The 24247-nt window shown below is 38.2% G+C and overlaps 1 long non-coding RNA gene across 1 annotated transcript in view; it reads right to left on the bottom strand.

Moving 5' to 3' along the window:
• Positions 1-23832, bottom strand: part of LOC138146752 (uncharacterized) — an 80867-nt gene extending 57035 nt beyond the window's left edge. The window contains exon 1 of the long non-coding RNA XR_011164568.1: positions 23624-23832. This is a non-coding gene — a long non-coding RNA (uncharacterized lncRNA). The remainder of the gene's footprint in view (positions 1-23623) is intronic.
• Between the last annotated feature and the right edge of the window lie 415 nt (positions 23833-24247).

Below are 24247 nucleotides of genomic sequence, written 5' to 3'. Positions count from 1 at the left end.
CACTGACCTGGAAAATAAATCCAGGGGAGATAATTTAAAAATTATTGGACTACCTAAAAGCCATGATCAAAAAAAGAACCTAGAAATCATCCTTCAAGAAATTCTCAAGGAAAATTGCCATGATATTTTAGAACCAGAGGGCAAAATAGAGGTTGAAAGAATCCACTGATCACCTCCTGAAAAAGATCCCCAAAAGAAAACTCCTAGGAATATTATAGCCAGGTTCCAGAGTTCCCATATCATGGAAAAAATATTATAAGCAGCCAGGAAGAAGCAATTTCATTATTGTGGAAACACAATAAGGATGACTCAGGATCTGGCAGCTTCCACACTGAGGGATTGAAGAGCTTGTAATATGATATTTCAGAGGTCAAAGGAGCTGGGATTAAAACCAAGACTCACCTACCCAACAAAACTGAGTATCATGTTTAAGGGGAAAATATGGACATTCAGTAGAATAGAGGACTTTCAAGCATTATTGATGAAAAAAACCAGAGCTGAATAGAAAATTTGACATTCAGATACAAGAAGCAAGAAAATCATGAGAAGGGAAACAAGCAAAAGAAATCATAAGGAACTTATCAAAGGTGAACTACTTATATTCCTACATGGAAAAACAATAATTGTAACTCAGGAAACTTTTTTTTTCATTTTTCAAATGATTTATTAACTTCTGATTTACATCATTCATTTCTGCCAGAATTTGAGTTGCAAATTTTCTCCCTGTTTTTCCCTACCCAACCCCCCAAAATAGCAGTCCCACAGGATATCCCCTCCTCCAATCTGCTCTCTCCCATATTTTCTCCTATACCCCTTTCGACTTTTCCAGTGGATCTCTATGCCTCAGTGCCTGCATATCTTATTTCCCAATTACATGAAAATATTATTGATAATAGTATACACAAACACACACACATACTTGAATATTTGATTTTAAAACTTTGAATTCCAGATTCATTCCCCTCCTCCCTTGTCACCCACCTGTACTGGGAAGATAAGCAGTTCAGTATAGGATGTACATGTTTGGCTAATGCAAAACAATAACATAGTAGATATATTGCAAAAGACTGACTATATTTTCCTCCCTCCTATCCCACCTCCCATTTGTTCTATACTCTGCTTTGATCCTGTCCCTTTTCAAAAGTGGGTGCTTCCAACTTACCTCCCCCCCCAGCCTGCCCTCCCTTCCATCATTCCCCTTCTCATCCCCTTCCCCCCTTACTCTCCTGTAGGGTGAGATACCCTATTTAGTGTGTATTTCATTCCCTTCTCAAGCCGAATTCAATGAGAATTAGTTTGACCCATTCCCTTTTGCCTTTCTAGTCTTCCCCTCCATTGTAACCATTTCCCATTGCCTCTTCTGTATGAGATAGTTTACCCCATTCTGACTTTCCCCATCTCTTTTCATTATATTCCTCTCTCACCTCTTAATTTCACCCTTTTTACATGGATCAGGGAATGTGGAAGCAGGAGCAGTGGGGAGGTCCTGCTTCTACTCCACTGTCTTGGCTGTGCCCCTGATCCCATCCCTTTTCAAAAGTGGGTGCTTCCAACTTTCCTCCCCCCAGCCTGACCTCCCTTTCATCATCTCCCCTCTCCTCCCCTTCCCCCCTACTCTCCTACAGGGTGAGATACCCTATTTAATTCCCTTCCCAAGCAAAATTCAATGAGAATAAGGTTGACCCGTTCCCTTTTGTCTTCCTATTAAGTTGGTCCTGTGCCCTCTATATTAATTGAGTGCCCTCTCAGAAGCCTCCACACACTCTGGCAAGCTGGATACACATTACAGGACCTCCACCCTAGACAGCAATCCAGATCCAAGCAGTTTAAAGCAACAGCAATTACTCATCAGACTGGTCGCTTGGTCCCCCTATACTCTGCATGCCAGGAGCTGAAGCTGCTAAGTGGAACTGGGTAGCTGTGCCGGGTGTCTTAGCAGCTTCTTGCCATGGGGGCAAAAGCCACGCATTCCCACTTACTGGTTCCCAAAGTCCACACTGCACTGCCCTCTCACTTTGTCCTTCGCATCTATGTGTTGATAATTCTGGATTGCCACAGCTGCTGGTGATCTGGGGTCCCTCCAGCCAGTGACTGGTCAGGCCTGCCCTGGGGCTAAAACCTCTGGCTTACATGGTCCTGGGCTCAGCTTCCAGAGCACTGTGCTGGCTGATTCCTACCAGCTTGCCAGGCTGTCCTCAGTGGGAGGTTAGCTTCTCTGTGTCATTTTGTATGTTCTGCAGCTCCAAAGTTTGTTCAGAGTCCCCTTTTTACAAAAATTGGAGAAGGTGGAAGCCGGTGGTAACTTAGGAAACTTTTCTCAGTATGAGAATAGTTGAAGGGAATAGAAATGTGTACATACACACACACACACATACACACACATTTATGTATATATATAAACTCATACATACATATATACGTCTATATGGGCATATGAATGCATATGTGAATCTGTGTATACATGTTTAGAGGTATACATAGACAGAGGGCACAGGACTGATTTAATAGGAAGGGATGATACTTAAAAGTTGAAATTAAGAGGTGAGAGAGGAATATAATGAGAGGAGATGGGGAGAGACAGAATGGGGTAAATTATCTCATATAGAAGAGGCAAGGGAAAACTGTTACAATGGAGGGGAAGAACAGGAAGGCAAAAGGGAATGAGTCAACATTATTCTCATTGAATTTGACTTAGGGAGGGAATGACATATACACTAAATAGGGTATCTCACCCTACAGGAGAGTAGAGGGGAAGGGGAAGAAAGGGGAGATAATGGAATGGAGGACAGGCTGGGGGGGTGGGAAGCTGGAAGCACCCATTTTTGGAAAGGGACAAGATCAAAGTAGAGAATAGAGCCATTGGGGGTGGGATAGGATGGAGGGAAATACAGTCAGTCTTTCACAATATATCCACTATGTAAATGTTTTGCTTAGCTACACATGTACAATCTATATTGAATTGCTTATCTTCCCAGTGAGGGTGGGTGATGAGGTAGGAAGGGAAAGAATCTGGCATTCAAAGTTTTAAAATCAAATGTTTAAAAATATATATACATATTATTATTATCATTATTATTTTACATGTAACTGGAAAATGAGATATACAGGCACTGGGAATAGAAATCCACCGTGCCCTACTGGAAAGTTGGAGGGATGATGGGGAAAAATATGGAAGAGAGCAGATTGGGGGAGAGGATAGTTAGTGGGATCCCTGTTTTGGCATGGTGGTTAGGGGAAAATGGGGAGAAAGCTTGTAACACAAATATTGTGGAAATGAATGATGTAAACTAAAAAAATAAAAAAGAGAGAAAAAAAGAACTCCCTGATTTCCCATTCCCAGATGGTGGTAAGAAGGGAAAGTATGTTGCAAGGGAGAAGACTAAAAGGTCCAAGGTGTCTTTCTGTAATATGGCCCCTCTTTGGTACATATCAAGTATAATAACTGTTTGTTGACTATTCAGTGGAGTACTGTCCAGATTTCCTCTTGTAGCTATCCTGATCATTTTCTGAAGCAGACAAGATCTCTATACAATGCGAGTGTAGAACAGGGGCTGGTGAGCAGGCATCAGTACACTTGGCTGATGCAATCTTTCCTGTGAAAGAGATTGGAGAGACTATTTTCAGAAATGCCAGGTAATCAAAGTTGCTCTTGGGATATTTGGAGTATATTTAGACATTTTATATTTGGCCGAGGTCAAGTTTGCTAACCCCTTGGCAAAGAGAAGTCTTTGAGTGACTGTGGAGCAGGAGTTAAGGTACATTTGAAAAAGTCCTACAGCCAGGGACACTCTCTGGGTTCTGGTTCTTTCTAAACTTACTGGTATTGGAGAAGACTAGCTGAGGGACTCTGAGTGAAAAAGCCTAAGTCTCTCTATTACACAGAACCCAAGGATTTAAATCAATGATGGTTAAGAGATGTGGTGGTGGTAGTGGTGGAAACATACCAGAAGTGGGGGTTGGGGTGGGCCTCAAGATAAGTGCATTAGATAAAAGTCACCCCACCCCTTCAGGACTATTCTAGAAACCTGATAGCTAGCTTAGCCCTGGAAGACTAAGACTAGAGTAATCACTAATGTTGAATAAAGGGAATCCTTGTAAGTCTTTGGTTTCTTCAGAGTTTGAGGAATTTAATCAATTGGGGTAAAGAAATGCTTCAGGAGGGGGAGTGTGTCCTCCCTCTGTCTCATTATCTGATAGGGCATCCAGTCCTTGGACAGTGCCCTGGATTCTTGTGGCTGCTCTCCAAATCTGCCTCACCCTCACAGGACTGACTGTTCCTGGAAGTAGTGCTTACATCATTGGGTCAGGGTCTTGTGGCAGGTAGAGGCTGCTCAGAACATGGTAGACCTGAGGTGCACCTCAAAAACATCAATCCACACACAGTAACAAGTTGCTTAATGTGATTGGAATCACTGACAGGGTGCATAATATAACTTCTTTTCTACTCTTTCTTGTGCCCTGAATTTAACAGCAGAAAGTCTTTTGAAGAGCAAAGGAAATGTAAACTCAGTTTATCAGGATCTTCAAGATTCCCCTTCCTTCCCTATACTCAACAATCTCCTTCCCTATCTGCCCTTCCTCAAGGTCATTAGAAACTCCTGTTATATGCATGTCCCTTTTCTCTTTGCAATTAGAGTAAAAAGTTCCTTGAAGGCAGAGAACACATCTTGTACTTCTTTTGCATTTCCCAATGCACATATACAGTCATGAATAAATATTTTTTGATTGAAGATTGGGTAGAGAAGTAGTAAGGTGAGGGAAATATTTTAAAAAATGGTATTTTTGTGTTCTGTTTATCTGAAATATTTCTGACCAAATATTGTAAAAATGGTAATTTTTATTTACAAGAAAAGACAACTAAGCAAACAAAAGCCTTGAGAACTGATCAACACTTAGGCAATAATATTGTCCTTTAGAAATTTTAAAAGATAGTGACTGTTTGCATATTGTTTTCTGTTCCTGATTTCTCCCCAAATGAATAAATGGAAGGAAAACTCCGACAACTGCTTCCCTTCCATATTTCTTCATAACTTTTGAGTTATTATGAATTATTACCACTATTATTACTATTCACTAACTCTACCCAGTCCAGTGACACAGATAGCATATATTAGTGGAAAAATCCTGTCTATTCCCAAACTGAATATGGTCCAGAATTGTGAGGTAACTAACAAAGTTCAAACTAGGCTTTTCTTTGAGAAGTAGCATCAGTTGGTTGCTGTCCATTCTTGAAGATGACCAAAATGGCATCATTATGCTAGAGTCAAGTTGCAATGTGTCTGACTGCAATAAGTAGGATAATTAAGAAAGACCACTGACTTCAGACTTAGAAGACTTAGTTGTGTGACTAAGAGAAAGTCAGAGTTTCTCTGAGTCAGTTTCATCATCTGTATCCAACAATCCATGCATAGTAGAGCTGCATTGTGTAATTCCAGGTGGGATTTTGTGTTAGCTCAGTTCTTGAATATTTTGGAGATGATGGATTCCTTGTGTGATTTTAGCTGGTCAAATGTGACTCAGTCCTGGAAGACTGGGGTGCTTTGAGGATGAAAAAGCAATTTCCTTATTGATTACTCAGGAAAAAGAACCAATGACTCAGTGGACCTCTACAAAATAAGTGACAGAGCTTGTTGCTCTCTTTTTCTCTAATTCTCTCTAGAAAGCATTATGCAACTCTGAGACTTCCTAGAAGGTGTGGAAAAAGGGTAGAATTTCTCCATCCTAGAAGTTTGTCTCATGCTCCCATGTCACAACTATTAGTAAGGGGGCAAGCTTGAGCCTGGGCTCCTGGATGCTTTTACTGTTTTGTGCTTATTTGCCTAATGCTACATGAAAAATAAAATGATGGACATCCCCAGACTTGGAGATAACCTTGTGATTTTGAGATGTCTAGGGTTCTTGGGATCTCAATCAGTATTGGCTATACTATGGAAGGAGACCCTGGTGACTACTGTGGCACAGTTGGAGAAGATGACTACATACTAGGGAATGAGCCAAAAGATATATACTGTGAAGGAGATATTACAAAGTCAAGGTGAAATATAAAGTACCTGTTCAGTGGTCTGACAAATGCCTACAACCACAACCTCCCCAAAAGAGTACTTATGACTGGTACTTTTTTTACCTTATTTATTTCAGTCAATGTTCACTTGTGAAAGTCTTTTTGTCTTAAGCATCCTGTGTGTGTGTATGTGTTTCTACTATGCCCTTTGTGTGGACTCTTGACCTGAAACAAAACATGTTTTAAGTAAATGTTCCCCAAGAGGTCAAAACATGGGCCAAAAGAATGCAAGAAAGGGAATCTGACCCTTCTTTAAGTTAATCAGTTTCCCTCAAGAGTCAATTCCATTTGAATCACACTTAAAGGTTCCAACTTCTCTCAAGGAATGAGGGACTGAGGGACAGAGAAAACGGAGGATCATAATATGTACATTGTTGGGTTGTTGAGAGGGGCTAATAAGGTAAGGAATGTTAACTGTTACATTCCAGAACCATGGACTAGTAGAGCTGGGAGGGATTTTAGAGATCATTTATTCAAACTCCTTCATTCTTTAAAAGCTGGAGTCTCTTTAGTAATTTGAACTTGTAATACATAGACTAAACATCAGAGTCAAGCCTTAGGTCTATGCTTTCTCTCTTCTCATCTAGTACTCTTTTGACTTTACAAATGTGAGCTATTCCTATCTCCATGTATGGTCTAAAATGCATAGTACTAAGGAATTTCCTGAGGCTCAGAGAGTTTAAATGACTTTCTGATGGTCACGTATTGGGTAGTGTCAGAAGTGGGATTTGAATATGTGGCTACCTGACTCCAAGATGATCACTGTCCCTTTAATAAAAAAAAAAATACTCTACAATATTCATTACTCTCACATTATCTAGAGGATTACTGTTGCCAAGGAATAAATAAAATTTACAATCCTTGACTAGGTAAGTTTAGACAGATAAAAGTGAAAACTTCTGAGAGTAACATAAATGTGACCCCAGTAAACACACACACACACACACACACACACACACACAATTTTCTATGATTAGCTTGTCTTCTAAATCTGTATACTAATGCATATAATATGTGCAATGGGGGAACAGATAACATAATTAAAACTCAAAGCTATGGCTCCTTTGTGTCTCTGTGGAGCCTACAATCACATTAATGTACCAGGGTACAAAGAGTCAGTAATATATTCTTCAAGAAATATTTGAAGATTTGCAATTGTTTTGCATTTTATAAAATATATCAATTTCAATTTGAGTTTTAATACTCACTATTTGGAGATGATGAAATTATCCATGATCTAATATACGTACTATGGGAGGAAGGGAAAAGATAGATATGAACATATTCTTAAGAAAATGTTTTAATTTGTACTAGCTATAAGCTGCCACACACGTTTACCAGGAGGATTTGCAGGTCCTAGAGGCAGAAAAGTGTTATGGTGAAGGTAATTATCTTTGTATCAAAAAATGTGGGTTCTGTTTCCAGCTCTTCTACGTATTAGTGAGGTGACCTTTGACAAATCAATTAACCTTTCTAGACTTCAATTTCTTCATGGGCAAAATGATTATATAATATTTCCGTTACCTACATCCCATTATTGTATGTAAAATGATATATAAATATCAAGTATTATCACATATGACTGCTCTTTTATTAAATTCTTCCATGACCCATTCTGTGTTCTTGATTGACCTTGTTTATATCCTTTTGAGTTCTGACACATTAGTACAGAAAAGAAAGTAAATCCATGGGGGCAGAAAAATGATTTTTTCTAATGTACACCATAATTTTGCTTTCCTTATGTGCTACTAAATTAAAACTTTTTTATTATTTTTTTTGGAAATAATAAAAATCTTAGCTGATATCAGAAACTAGAAGGAAAATGATTATTTGAGGAAAGATGATACATGGGTAGTGTTTTGTCTAAGGACTGTCCTGTTACTCTTTGTTTTACTGTGTCATTGTAATTTTGAAGGACATTTAACCAAAAACATGGGGTAAATGCATCCTCAGTGGAAAGTGAAGTGGGCAATGTTTTTTGTCATCAAATTATCCAGATATTAAGGATGGGACACAAGCAACATAAACAACAAAATTTCAATTGTCATAGTGTCAGCTGTAATTATTATTTTAATAAGAACATAAAAGGAAAACCACACTGGCCATTTCTGCAGGCATCAGTGTAATGGTAATGGGAATTTGAAGATCCTCCCTGCCCCTTAATAAGCCCAAGAGAATTTGGAAACCTTCCCTGCTTTGAAAATAAACTGTACCCCTTAATAGGCTGAATGTAATCATATGGAGCCTTGCTGAAGGAAAGAGCAGAGCCCACAGAAAGCTGGAAGTCAAAACAGCTAGATGGTGGGAGGAGAGAGGACAGCAGGCAAGCAGACAGACTTGTGAGTAAATATTGGTTTTGTGTTGGTATGTGGGAAGGGAATGGTGTGACTCTCTGTGCTGTTACAGCTTATTAACTTTTTTGCTACCATGATGGAATCGGCTTACTGGCTTTGGGATTTGGTTTCCTGGTGTCTGAATAAATGTTTTGCTTCTGTCTTCTATATGGAGAGTCTCTTATATTTTGTGATTGAGCACCATGTGGATATATTTATAGTGGGCACTGTGAATATTGCATTGGTGGTTCAGTCAGAGGATGGAAAGTCCTGATTTTTGCCTACTTAAATTTTCTTTGAAAAAAAAAAAGCTAAAATGAGATCTCTCATAATTTGCTATCTAGTTTTTTTTTTTTCAAATTATGAAGGTGTACTCTGCTCTCCACCAACACTCAATTATTTTTTTAATCTCCTGGCTATTCATAATGCAAATAAATATTTGTGTGGGTCTCTTTTCAGTGTTTTAAAGTTAGCTCTCTGGTACTTACGGTAGGCTCCAATTCAATTTACATTCCTACATATAATATAGTAAAATCAATAATGACTCTGCATAAAAGAAATAGTAGAAAGAGTACCAGGGAGACATCAGAAAACTTAGCTTTCGAGTCTGCTTGGGACACTTCTCACTGTGTGACCATGGGAAAATCATTCAGGCTCTTTCCTTCATATCTAAAGTGAAACTAATCATATTTGCCTTACCTCTATTACCAGGTAATTTAAAGGAAAATTATTCAATAAACAATTAAGTGCATGTGGAGAAAACTGTCATTGAAACAAAAGCTCATAGAGCTGGAAGGGATATTAGAGACCATTCCAGGGGTGGGGGAACTTGAATTCAGTCCAAGGGCCATCCTTAAGGATCTAGAGGGCCTGGAGACCACAAGTTCCCCACCTTTGTCCCAGACCAACTCCTTTATTTTACAGATGACAAACTTAGGAAATAAATAATCTTAATGATTAGACCAGGGCTACATAGGTTGTAAGTGCTAGAAGCAGGATTTAAAAGGTTTCAGACTCCAGAGTTAATATTCTTTTTCTTGCAAACTGTGTTGCCTCAGTCAGCATGGATGAGTATTGACAATATCCATATTTTTAAACCAGACATTCTTAATCGGCAAGTCACAGATCTTCAAGGGTTTGGTGGATAGATTTCATGGGGTCTGTCACTGTGGATGGGAAAAAATACATTTTGATTTTCACTAGCCTTTAATTTTACTTTAGCATTTCCTTCCAACATGATTTATAAGAAAAAAAAACATATTGAGAAGGGGTCAGTAAGCTTCATGAGACTGACATAGGTATATATGACACAAAAAAGGCTAAGAACCTCTACTCTAAGGATTATAATAAGAAAATGATTCCTTGAGACGCAGAGGCAGGCCCGGAAGGTGCAGCCGGCAGAGGCAGGCCCACAAGGGGCCTGATCAACTCGGAGGGCAAGTCTTCCCACCAACCACAAGGTCCACTACCAGGCCTATCACTAAAGGGCCGGGACTGGAAAGAGCAAGGTAAGAAGCAAATACAGGGGTCCCTGCCCTGGACAGCAAACACTCCTGGGGCTACCACTTCATAGCCCAGAAATTTAAAAAAAAAAAAGCCCCTTTCAGGACCTCCAAAGACCAGGATGACAGAGTGAACCTCACTTACTCCAAACCCAGACTCTGACCCTGAAAACATAGTAACTCTTGCCCCAGGGCAAAACCCTCTACAGTAAAGGCTTGGGATCCCTAGAGGAAGGGAGTGGCTAGGACCATGCCTCAAAATGGGTAGAAAGCAGACTACAAAGACAAAGACTCTGGAGTCCTACTATCCTCAGAGGGAGGAACCAAACTCAGAGGGAGACAACGTGGACTCCACACCCAAAGCTGAAACTTCAACAGGGAATGGATCCCAAGCACAGAAGGCTCTCCTAGATGAGATCAAAAGGAACTTTGAAAACAAAATGAGAGAGATAGAAGACAAAATGAATAATTCTCACAGAATTAGAAAAACATTATAATGAGGAAAACATCTCTCTAAAAAGAAAAGTGTATTATATGGAAAAGGAGCTCCAAAAATTAACCAAGGAAAATGATTTGCTAAAAACTAGAATCAACCAAACGGAAACATTCCTCTATGAGGAACCAAGAATTAGTCAAGCAAAAAAGAAGAATGAAAAACTAGAAAAAGAGGTAAAATACCTCAAAGAAAAAATAACTGACCTGGAAAACAGATCCAGGAGAGATAATTTGAGAATCACAGGCCTACCAGAAAATCATGATGAAAAAATGAGCCTGGACAACATTCTCCAAGAGCTCGTTAAGGAAAACTGCCCTGAGATACTAGAACCTGAGGGAAAATGATTCCTTTAATACTCAAGAAGAATGGTATCAAATTTGGTTACTTCTCAGACTATAGACCTCTGTGAGTAAGTTCCCTAGTAGGTCATGATTTTTCTTTTGCTTCATAGTCAGTGGAATTTTCCCCCTAATTATTTATTCAGTAAATGATGGAATTGTAGTAGTTATAGTGCTGGAGTCCAGAAGGCCTTAATTCAAATAGCGCCTCTAACATTTAATTGCTGTAGGGTGTAGACAAGTCCTTAACCTCTCTGGGCCTCAGTTTCTTGAGGTTGTTGGGCTGAATGGTTTTTGAGGGCCTTTTCAGTTCTATAGCTATTCTCCTATCATACTATGAATGTGAACAAATATGGAAAATTCCAATTTATAGGAGGTCTAATTGCATACAGATTCTTACACCCTGCTGATTATAGAAGCCTGCTTTCTTAACTGCCCCCACCCCTACACTCAGTGGAAATAATGCAAGCATGCATGCATTGCTGGGCAAAAAGGAGAAAACAGGCTCCTCCTGAATATGTGGCCCTATGATGCCAGACAAAAATGGGCATTCATCAAATCTTTGCAATTCAATCAAAATAAATAGTTAAGACCATCTTCAGATCTCAGAATTCAGAAATTTTTTCTTTGGTAGGAACACAGGAACTGTCTCCTTAAAATGCAATCATCCTATTCCTGAAATCACCTACCTGAAAACCATCTTATTCATGTTTACACAAAAAGCAAACCCCATCCTCTGTCACTCCCCATATAGAGTTAAATATTCTTGCTTTCCCATTTTGGAGTACTATTCTAACATTTTCCCTTACTCTGAAACATTGTGGGGAAAAGAACAGCCAATTAGGTCAATAGCTTTCTGACACTTAAGCATTAATGTTTTAACCCTGATAAATTTTATAATTAGTAAAACACTGACTGCATTTCTTTTAATTACCATAATCCAAATACAATCCCTACGGTGCTGGGATGACCATATGTTCATCTCACACTTTACAGTAATTGTGTAACCTGCACCTCTGAAAAGGCTTTAAGATACTTTTTTTTTTTTGGCCTGTGTAAAGTGGCTTGCTTCACTATGAGCTGTAATATTTCAAGTGGGAATTGCAAATTATTCTGATCAAGGTTACCTTATTTTTCCTGAAATTAATGTTCAGTGACATGAGTTCTTTAGACTATGTCTTTTCATTTCATTTTAAAGGTATGTAATGTGTTTTTACATAGCAAATAAGGAAAGTGAAATTAAAAATCAATGCTACTGTTGGCTGGAGAGTGAGCCTAATTTCCACCATATGGTGCTGTATATATATTTTTTAAATTTTATAAACATGCTTGAAACAAAGGGCAGGACTTCTCTGGTCCTTTCAGGTTCCACCTTAATTTCTTTCTTTCTTTATTCTTTCCTTTTTTTTTTTTTAGATAATACACATGGTTGACATAAGTCTCATAAATTTCATTACCTTTTTTTTCCACACATTTTTTTAAGGGAAGCAGCTTGCACATCTCCAACATTGCATAAAATACCCATTTGTAATTATGCTTAACCTTTCTAAAGCCTCTGGGTAAAGTTTGCTCATTAATCTTTAACCTGACAAGCCTTAGGGGTTGTGAAATTGGTACCTCTATGTATTCAAGGCACAGAGACCACAGGCAGAGGTACAAAAGGGGTAATTAAGAGGAGGTGAGAAAAGAAATAGAACAAAACTAGAGGGATATGATTATATTATGGTAGATGTCAGTTAGCAGCAGGGACAATGGAATGCAAATCATTATAGACAGAGTTGAGAAAATAAACGAGGCTATATGTTTCTAGAACAAAACCAATTTGGTCATTTTCTGTCTCAGTCAAATGAAAATAACATGCTCCAAATTAAATCTAAAATATAGCTATCCTAATATAGTCAGAAAATCTCAGGAATGACTACATTCATAGGCCATATTTTTCTTCAAATTATGCATCCTTTTTTATTTTTTTCCTAAGAAGCACCAGAGGTCAGTTCTGAGGAATACAAAGACATTTACCTGAACAACAACTGTTTTGTGATTATGATAACATTCGAAATGTTTTTTTTTTTTTTCTGGGTCTTCAAGCATCAGTTTACTAGACAGGTTACTAGAAGTAGAATAGTTAAATTGTGGCTCCATAGAAAGTATCATATTCTTCATATACTGTATATAAACTCCTTTGCAGGAGTAATTCAGGAAATTTGGAAACTCCATTTAATCTTTGAAGTTTAAAGATACTCTTTAGCATGTTTCTTTTTTTGGTCATTAATAAGCAAAACAGACAATAGTAATATTAATTCTGTGTTGTAGAAATTTACTTAAATTTTATTCTTAAAATGATGGGTTTTGTTGGCAGGAAGCAGATTGGGATCCTACCAAAATTCATCTGTTTAACAGCAATATCCTTCTGGTGATGATACAAACCTGTAAATCATAGACAACCATGACTGGCAAAAAATCAAAATTGCACTAACTGAAAGAGCAATGCAGAGAGACCCTGCAATCCGATATCAATGAGGACTTGCATGTAAAAACTGGCACAGAAAACAAGGACTTTTATGATAGAAGACGGATGTAGGACAATCATTTAGTGAGAGTTAAGAATTGCAGAGGAAAGGTGATTGGTACTGTAAGAATGTTAGCAGAGTTCCAGGAAGATTGTGAGTGTGCTGGATTGAATTTTGTCGAGAAATTATAGGAGAATCTAGAAAAGAATTGAGTTGAATGAGGCAGCATGGATAGGCTGTGGTTTATATTAGTAGTAAGATTCTGTGCCAATGAGATCACAGTCCCACTAAAGTCAATATTACCCAAGTGATTCCTGTTTGTCCTTCATTTTCAAAGAGGACTATGACATTAGGGAGGTGATATCATGACATTCAAGTGAACAGGATTTATATGAGGCAGGACTGTGCAAAGTCATCAGCCTCACTTTCTCCTCTGGAGCCATCTGAATCCAGTGGCCAGATATAGATCAGAACAACTAGAGATGGATGCAGTGGGGGGCCTTGGTCTTTTCAAAATAAGGTCTTTAACAGGTTTCAGTTTGACTGAGGCAATACCCATTCATTGATTAAAACCTAATAAGAAATGAGGCAACGAATGGCCTCTTAAAAAAAAAATCATCTGGGAGGGGAAGAACCACAGGGTTTCTGACCAGAAAAGAATTTGCATTCTTTCTGAGTCAATCAGGGCCCAAACAATGACCAAGTTGGGCTTGGTCAAGTGATATTCAAAAGCTGTGCTAGAGCACCAAGGAACTTCAGGAGATAAGTTGATTTGGTTTGTCTTAGTTCAAGGAATCATTAATATTATGAAATGCCTATTATCAGTAGGCACTCTACTAGGTATCAGGGATGCCAAAACAAAAACTCTACAGATCCTGTACTCAAGAAAATTGTATTTCAGTGGAGGGAAACAGTATGTTCACAGATAAGTAAATATGACATATGTGCAAAGCAAATGTAAAATAATTTCAAGACGGGGAGTAAACGCTTAAGTGGTAGAGGAGATCAGGAAAGGCTCATGTGTTTGACTTCTAAGTTCAAGGAGGAATAAAGATTCCAACTGTGTGGGTGTAGAAGGAGAGCAATCCAGACATGGGCAGGGCGGGGGGGTTGCCAGGGGAATCTGCACAAAGATATGGGGCTTGGAAATGGAATGGCATAAATGAGTAAGATCAAGTAGACTACTTTGGCTGGAATGTAAAGTGAATGAGAAGTAACATGAAACCAGTTGAAAATGACTTTGAATGTCAGATGAGGAAGTTTGTGTCTTATTCTTGAACTGAGACTAAGGTACTAAAATTAATTTAATTTTTTTTTTTTTTTTGCTTTTTGGAGGGCAATTGGGGTTGAGTGACTTGCCCAAGGTCACTCAGCTAGTTTTTGTGTTAAGAGTCTGAGGCCAGTTTTGAACTCAGGTCCTCCTGATTCCAGGGCCAGTGCTCTACTCACTGCACCACCTAGCCACCCTGGTACTAAAATTTATTGAGCAAAGGAATGATACTGTCAGGCCTATACTTTAGGATTATCAATATGGGAGTTGCAGGAAAGATGCATTTTCAAGCAAATGGTTTAGAAATGAACCTCAACAAAAGCAAGAGGACATGCAGAGAAGTCCTGTCTGTCACACAGAGCACTTATACTTAGGTCACTTTGAGTCTAAGGCTGCATTGGAACCTGGTTACCCCACTCCCCAGCTCTGGCAAAATTGTGGCTGGGATCGGCAATGAAACAGAAGATGCAAAGTCAGTTGTATAAGTTCCAGTTACATCCTCATAATATTGAACTTTGATGAAATCTATGAAGAAAAAGGCAGAAATAATTCAACTCCACAGTGTTAACTGCAATATCCTTCACACTGAGGTGTTGTATCACAATGATGAGTGAAGAAAAATAACCAGCCTTTCTTTTGTGTTTGTGTCCCCATTGCCTAATATAATGAATAGTACATAATAGACACTTACTAAATGCTTATTGATTGGTCGGTACACCTACAATGAAGAAAATTATGCATAGAATCTTTCCTCAGGGGTTGCAAGATGAATGAAACATTGCACAGAAGGCCAAGCAAGGCAGATAGACCTGTCTTCCATAAATAGGAAAATGAATGAACATGGTCTGTCTAGGATACAGATTGGATAAGAAATAATAGAGAAGCCAAAAAGTCTGTGGAAAGTGAGGTATTTATCCATCTACTTTAATTCTTCTTCTTCTTCCTTCTTCTTTCTTCTTATTTTCCTTCCTTTTTCTTCTTCTTTGTCTTCTTCTTCCTCTTCCTCCTCCTCCTCTTCTTTTATTTTCTTTATTGTTGGAGATATAAAGATTCAAAACAAACAATATCATGACTTTTGCTCTTAAGGGGTATATATTATACTTAGGTACCAGAAACTGTACTAAAATAAATATCAACTCATTTAATCTTCACAATAATGCCTTGGGGAGTTAAGTGCTAGCATTAATCTCATTTTACACTTAGGCAAACTGAGGCAGAAATTAAGTGACTTGCTTAAAGTTTCACAACTAGTGAGTTTCTAAGACTAGATTGGAATTTGGTAATCCTCGACTTCAAGGCCAGTATTCTATCTGCTACACCATCTCATTGAGTCTTCTTAAAGAGTATACAATATATTCACAGGTAAGTTCCTAATGTGAAGAAGAATCTTATGACGACAAAGGAGAGATCTGGAAGAATGTGAAAAATGCTTTCAATTGTTATGGGAAAATTTGAGGAGGAAGCAAATAATTTCAAATTGAGTTACGAAAGGGGAGGCAGTGATCCAAAAGAATTCATAGAGGTGATGATAGCTTGAAGGAATAAAATAATTCTAAAAACATTTTTAAAAATTAAAAAGGAAGGCTTAAAGGAATAAAATAATTCTAAAATGTGGAATCAAAGAGAATATGCTTTGCAGGAAGAAACTGACACACCAAGCTTGGGAAGCAAGTCATATATTGTGGGCAGATTTTGAAGTATATGAAAAAGAATGTTCGTGGTGGCTAGAAAGCTAGACTGGAGCCAGATTGTAAAGTCTTAAATGTCAAGGTAAGGAATTTGCATCTTATACAAGAGGCAATTGGGAGCCACTGAAATGTTTTGAGCAGGGGAGTGGCACAGTAAGATCTATTACTAAGGTCATTATTAATTTTTTCTTGCTGCTATATGAAGGTTAGATTAGAGAGGTGATAAGCTAGAGCTAAAGAGACTAGTTAGGAATCTATTTCATTAATGTAGGAAGAAGCAATTAGGGGCTGAATTAGGGATTGGCCATGTGTGTGAAAAGGAGGTAGAATCAAGAGATTTGGTGGTGGTAGGATTAAGAAATTTAGTTGAGGGGCAGCCAGGTAGTGCAGTGAGTAAGAGCACCAGCTCCACTGTCGGGATGACTTGTGGATTGAATCCGGGTTCAGACACTTAGCACCCATGCAGAAACACCTGGCCGTGTAACCTTGAGCAAGTTACTTAACCTAATTGCTTAGGGGCGGCCAGGTGGCTCAGCGAGTAAGAGTGCCGGCTCCAGTGTTGGGATGACCTGGGGATCAAATCCTGGCTCAGATACTCAGTACCACACCCAGAAATAGCTGGCCGTGTAACCTTGAGCAAGTTACTTAACCCCAATTGCTTTAAAAAAAAAGAAATTTAGTTGATAGGATGGAGATTATGAGGGAAAGTGAAGAGCAAAAGATGTAAACTGATTTAGAGAATATTGATTGGTGTAAATCAAAGCAGGTAAATTGAGAGGAAGGGGAAATTTTATGGGAAGTAGATAAATTATTTTTGGAAATGTTTAGAGTGAAGTTGGTAGTATTGAGGAGAGAATGGAGCTGAATGGACAGAGAGTTAGCAAGCACAACAGAAGAATTTCTAGTATTTGTTAGATGCATTTAATCACAATTAGGGAGGCAAGGTAATTAGTTGAATAACTGGGATTATTGCAGCCAGTGGCCTCCACTGAGGCACCAGTCCTTTCTTCTTCTCTAAGGTTGTCTGTAGGTAACTTATAAAATCAGTGACAGCCTGAATCTTGGAACTGTTCTGCTATTATCGTCTGGTCCATTATTGTGCAGTTGCAAAGCTATTTGTTTAGAAAGCAGGGAAAAAGACAGAATTAGGGGATACCACTGTGTGACAGAGCTATGTGGCTCTAGGGGGCTGATGCTCCTTGGTGACTTTTCTTGTCTGTCTATATTTGTGTTCTCCAACCTCATGTCGATCTCGAGGGATGTTTTGTTCACCAGGCTATGCTATAAGGTATCTGAACTATTCTAAGGTTATAATAGCATTCCCTGGCTTTTATAGCTAGTCTGCTAGTCTTTCAGAATTAGCTCTGTGTGTGTGTGTGTGTGTATATATATATATATATGTGTGTGTGTGTGTGTGTGTGTGTGTGTTTGTGTGTGTGTGTATTTCCCTCCCAGGCATAGTAGGTATTTACCCTAGGGAAATTGAGTGGCCCTGAATTGGATTGGGAAGTATCTTTGATGGAAAAAGGAAAGAAACCACTTCCTAAAAGACAATCAGTGATTTAAGATGGTACCAAAACAAGCTAGTCCTTTCACTTACTGCCTGAGTAACCTTGGGCAAGTTGGTTCTTTTCTCTGGGTTTCAATTTCCCTATCTTTAAAATGAGAGGATTAGACTCAGCTAACGTCCCTTCCACATCTAAATCTCTGTGATACAATTCCTACATGTGAATTTCATCACTGGACAATAGTTTTACCTTAAGTACAAGGGAGGAAATGAGGTCACTGCTCTCATTCATTAAGTAGTTCTGTTAACTGAGATTCATTTGGGACAGGGAGATCTTGCTGGTCATTAAAAAAAAGTTCTCCAAATTTGGTAAAGTACTCTTCTATAGCTAGTGAGTCCTGGTGTACATGTCTGAACAGAGGAATAGTTAATTGCAGCCCAGAAGGAGGGAGATTGGAACCAAGAAGAGTAGTTGGCGTAGACTCATAATCAAGAGAACTCCCAGTTTATGCAGCTGGGGAATAATTGACAAAAACAGGTTTCTCACATTTGTTTATATTGGGCTCTTGGTGACCAGTGTTTACCTTGCTTTTATCCCCAGTACTCAGCACAGTGACTGGAACATAGTAGGTGCTAAATAAATGTTTATTGACTGATTGGTTTACCCAGCATTTTGCTTTTATTTGTTTATATTTATCCTCTCCTACCTCACGTATACCCTAGTGATCTCTTGTTCATCAGGCTACACTCCAATATGTCTAAGCTATTGGAAATATACACTAGTCTTCCATGGCAGATCTTTTCTCCATATGATTGCAGGGCTAGAGTTAAGGAGACAGACTCCTCTTCATAATCTCATAATAGATCCAGTTGCAGGGATGAGGAAGTGGACTTCCACAGGTTGTCATCTACAATGAGCTCCCCACTCTTTCTCTAAAATTTCTTCCTACCAGGTGGGGATATAAAACATTTGCTGGTCCCATAAGAATCCCCAATAAGGGCTCTGAACCCAGGGTGGGACTGTGCTGTGGAGTCCCTCTCCCTGATTTAGGCTTAAGACACTGACTTCTAGAAAGAAGCTCCTGGGATGGGAGCTGAGGAAAAAAAGAACCTATGGGCACAGTCTATGTGGCCTGGGGTGTCTGGGAAGTATATCTCAGTACCAGTTGACTTCCTCTGTGGGATCAGACTGGCCAGGAACCTTATAAGAAAGCAATAAATCTACCAATAAGCATTTATTAAGAGCCTCCTATATTCCAAATGCTATGCTAGGTTCTAGGATTACCGAGGCGGGGGGACGAGGAGGATGGGGGGGGGGCAACAAAACGAAGTCCTCTGTCCTCAAGGACCTTACATTCTAAGTATGTCATAGAAAGGGAGGGGTCTATTTTTACTCCTGAGCTACCATATTATGAGTACCTCAATATGAGAATCCCCAAACCCAAAAATCGAGAGGATTTCCTATATTATTCATTGCATATAGTCAGTCACCCCCCCCCATTTTCAGTTCACTAATAGAAGAATATTTCCTTTGATAATAATGCATACCAACTGCTACTACAATCACAATTAGAACGAAAGATATGAAAAAGAAATGCAGGCATGATTAACTGCCTTTCAAACAAAGGCTAATTTACAGCTTTGTAATGTAGAAAGTAGAATATGGAAGTGGCAAAATCTACATATAATTTTTCTATCACATGAAACACCTACTAACTTGAGTCTAAAAGTGATAATATAAATTGAAAATATCAAGGTTAAAATTCTTAGTCTTGCTTCTTTTCTCCATTATAATAATGAATTCAACAATTGGCAGGGTGGAAGAGTATCATTGAGAAAATGAGATCCCAGGTAGAAAGGAAGCACAGATTAGGAAAGTCTGGGCTATAACCTTCCATGCCTATATAAATGTGAAGTGATAGGAGGTAAATACATGTTATTGACATATATCCTTTCCTTTCTATTTCCTTAAGAATTCCACTTGCTTAATGAGATATCTATGTCAGAATTTACTCTATAGATAAGTGAAGGTTGATTTTTTAATAAAAAGATTTTTAAAGGAACACAGCTACTAATAGTTATGTCATGAATGAAAAATATTGTCTGAATAACTAATATAACCAAGGCGACTAACACATTTCCTGATGTTCTTTTGGTGTGTTTGTCTTTTTTGTGGGGCTGAGGAAACATCCAGATTGGCTATTTCCTGGGTGTAAGGAATTTAGGTTTGGAGACTTCCTCTACCAATGACACCCTGAAATTCTGAAATAAATTAGATTCTTAGAGAGTAGCCTGGAATGCTGAACTATGAAGTGAACTGAACTCAGCTAATCAGCATCCAAGGCTAGATTTGAACAAAGATCATCTCACCATACAAGCCTTGAACCTAATAGGAACTTAATAAATGTTTGTTGAATGCATAAGCTAAAGCTACTGGGATAATGAAAACAATGACAACAATGACTGAAAATTCGACAATTTTTTGGACTATATTTTTTCTCCTGTATTGATGTTTTACTTGGTATTTCTAACTTAATCTGTATAAATTTGAATAGCACTTTCATGGTTTTTCTTTCTTTTCAGTCCATACCAGTAATTATCATTACTTAATGAGCTATATAGATTTTTTTGGGGGGAGGGGTTGTTCTTGTGTGTGAATATTTACTCTAGTCAACCCCCAAGGGCAAGAATTTTTTTTCATTGTATAAAAATGGGCGGTTTAAAGAATGAGCAGTGAGTTTTGCTTACAGCTAGCATAGGGATTTATCTTGTCAATTACAGTTATTTCTAAATCAGTAATAGGTCCTCTTCCAACATTCAAGTGTTGTGGACTCAAGTATAATATGAGATCCTTGCTTACAACAAGCTTTCTTCCTGCTAATTCCAGATCTTATTTTGTTTCACTCTGGCAGTTTCTACTTTGACATGTGTATACCCCCCTGAAATGCCTGTTCCAGTCAATAGAAAGCTTATTTAGAAGTACCCTTCTAGGCAAATTATTTCAAAGGCATATCCTCTGTCCAACATTTTAAAATAGAATGGACTATCTAGTATGGAGGTTAAACAAATGTTTGATTTTGAAGAAAAATAAGTGACATACTTGTAGGAAATGTTGAAAATGATGATATTTTATTATAGAACTCATTATTGCTTATCTAAAGTGGCAGGCTTTAATAGAATTGGGTCTATGTTTTTAAGTAACTGAATTTCACTCAGCATAGAACTTATATTTATATATATGTATGTATATATATATATATATATATATATAAAACATATGAACTTAGATACCAAATTATAAGGTGATGATTTTGTAATGAAGGTATAGCCTTTATGATCAATAGATTTACCACTTCATCTACCCTTCTTAGAATTCCTTTCCCCAGATACATAGATAAGAAATATTCATTGATCAATTACAATTGCCCCTTTAAAAAAAATCCCTTTTCCACTTGGACTATATTTTTGCTTTTCCTCTAACTTTCAACTATTAATCCAGGGGTGGGGAACCTGGGGACTTAAGGTCACATGTGGTTCTCTAGGTCCTCAAGTTCTGTCCTTTGAATCCAAACTTCATGTAACAAATGCCCTTAATAAAAGGATCTGTTCTGTAAAACTTGGACTCAGTCAAAAGGCTGGACCCAAGGACCTAGAATGCCATATATGGCCTACAGGTTGCATATTCCTCACCCTTGCCTATTTTACATATTGACTCAATAACATATTCCATAATCCATCTCCACCCCTCACCCCCACCTCCACACACACATTAACCTAGAAAAATCAGCAGACATTTCTTGAAGGAGGAAGAATCGATGAAGGTAAGATTTGGTTGAGTAGACTGTGGAAGGTCTTCCAATCTGGTTTATTTCCCTGTCTCAAGTCTGTCCCCACTCAAATTCATCTTTCACAGCTATCAAAGTGATCTTCTTAAAGAATGGCTCTGAAGACATGATTAATACTGCTTGTCCTGATTCAATAAATCCCTATGGATCCCTATTACGTCCAGGATCTAAAACAAAATCCTTTGTTTTGCTTTTAAAGGTTTTCAATCTTTTTAGACTTTGCTCCTCTATAAGGGGGAGGGAATAAATCTTATTCTTATCCTTATCAGAATTGGCTCAGAAAGGGATTCATTTAATGGGGTATAGAAATCTATTTTACCCTAAAAGAAATTTGAAGGGGAAAGAAGATTAGAGAAGGAGAGGGGGAGGGTGATAGAAGGGAGAACAGATTGGGGGAGGGAGTAGTCAGAAGCAAAACACTTTTGAGGAGGGACAGGAGAAAGGGTGAAAGGAGAAAGAGAGCAGACTAAATGGGAGAAAGGGGGAGAAATAGGATGGAGGGAAATACAGTTAGCAATAGTCACTGCGAAAAAAATTTTGAAGTAAGTTTCTCTGATAAAGACCTCATTTCTCCAACATAAACTTGAGTCGATTTATAAAAAAAATAAGAGCCATTCCCCAGTTGATAAAGGATCAAAAGATATTAACAGTTTTCAGATGAAGTAATCAAAGCTATCTATAGCCTTATGAAAAAATTCTCTAATTTACTATTGTCTGGAGAAATACAAATTAAAATAATTCTGAGGTACTACCTCATACCTATTACATTGGCTAAGAGTACAGAAAAGGAAAATGAGAAATGTTGGAGGGTATGTGGGAAAAATGGGACATTAATGTACTGTTGGAATTGTTACATGATTCAGCCATTCTGTAGAGTAATAACTAAGGTCAAAGGACTACAAAACCATGCATACTCTTTGACCTACCAATACCACTACTAGGTCTGTATACCAAAAGAGATTTTTAAAAAGGACCTACATGTACAAAAATATTTATAGCAACTCTTTTCTGGTGGCAAAGAATTAGAAATTGAGGAGATGACCATCAATTGGGGAATTACTGATCAAGTTGTGGTATAAGATTATGATGGAATATTATTGTGCTATAAGAAATGATGAGCAGGATGCTCTCAGAAAAAATGTGAAAAGGCTTACATGAGCTGATGCTAAATGAAATTTATTGTGTAAAAAGTAACAGCAATATTGTAAGGTCTGTGAATGACTTAGCTATTCTCAGCAATACAATGATCTAAGACAACTCTGAAGGACTTATGTTGAAAAATGCTATCCATCCCTAGAGAAAGAACTGATAGTATCTAAATATAGATTGAAGCATACTTTATTTGCTTTCTTTATTTTTCTTGAGGGATTTATTTTTTTCTGGGGGGTGGTCTATGTTTTCTTTCACAAAATGACTATTATGGAAATGTTTTACATGACTATACGTATATGACTTATGTTGAATTGCTTGCCTTTTCAATGGGGGAGGAATGGGGAGGGAGGAAGGCAGAAAATTTGGAACTCAAAATTATCACAACCTTTTTTGCCTATCTTTAATCTAATGGATTTTGGCTTGATGAGCCTATTTTTATCCATTAATGCCAACAAGAAGATAGTGATAAATGGGGTGGTCTTTTTGTCCAGTGAGGAGATAGAACTGAGTATTCCCTTCTCTTGGGACTTTTGCTTTTTCTTCCTGACAGTGACTGAAGTAAAAAATGCTATGAGTTGCCATTTGACTGCCATATATCTGCAATCCCATGGTTCTTATGTATTCATTCTTTACTTAATACTATGTGAATAAGTATTCTGAGAGGGAAGTGTCCAGGTGTAGCATTAATGCAATATTCACAGTACCTGAAATCACTATAAATATACCTGTATGGTGCTCAAGCATAAAAATTTAACAGACCCTCCATATAGAAGACAGAAGCACAACATTTATTCAGATACCAGAAAACCAAATCCCCAAACCAGTAAGTCAATTCCATAATGGTAGCAAAGAAGTTAATGCACACAAAGTTAACAGAACCATAGTATCCTTCAACCTTCCCACAAACCAACATTTACTCACAAGCCTGACTGACTCCCTGGGGCATGTCCTCTCCTCCTCCCAGTCTAGCTGCTCTGACTCCCAGCTTCCTGTGGGCTCTGCTCCACCCTTCAGCAAAATCCTCCCACCACAGACTCCATGTGATTACATTCAGCCTATTAGGGGACAGAGTTTATTTTCAAAGCAGGGAAGATCTTCAAATTCCCTTAGGCTTATTAAGGGGCAGGGAAGATCTTCAAATTCCATTATACCAGGAATTTATTATCATTATACCAGACAACCAGTGACATGGGTGGGTGGGTAGAGGGATTCATAAAAGATGCAACTGAGCCAGTGGCAGTGGCAGTTGAGTAACATGAGGAGCCTGTTCAGAAGCTCAATGACCAGCTGTTCCTACACAAGCATTGGATTGACCTGTGAGCTGAGACACCACACCCTACAAGAAACCAGCAAAATTGAGTGGGAGAGACTGGTCCATTAATACCCTACCCTAAAGCAAACTTCATGGGAATTTCAAGAAGAAAGAAAAGGATTTCCAGGTCCAAGAATCATTAGGTCCCCCTCTGTCCTCATTTCCTATGTGTCTGTCTTAATTCTCTTATACTTTAGATATAAACCTACTTTCCCCAGGGACCTTGTTTGTGT

This window comes from Petaurus breviceps, unplaced genomic scaffold (genome assembly GCF_028583685.1).
Source record: "Petaurus breviceps papuanus isolate PSGF00001 unplaced genomic scaffold, PetGlider_PUasm1.0 90769, whole genome shotgun sequence".
NCBI lineage: Eukaryota > Metazoa > Chordata > Mammalia > Diprotodontia > Petauridae > Petaurus > Petaurus breviceps.
The sequence above is the reverse complement of the archived record's forward strand: the minus strand, read 5'-3'. Positions and strand labels throughout refer to the sequence as shown.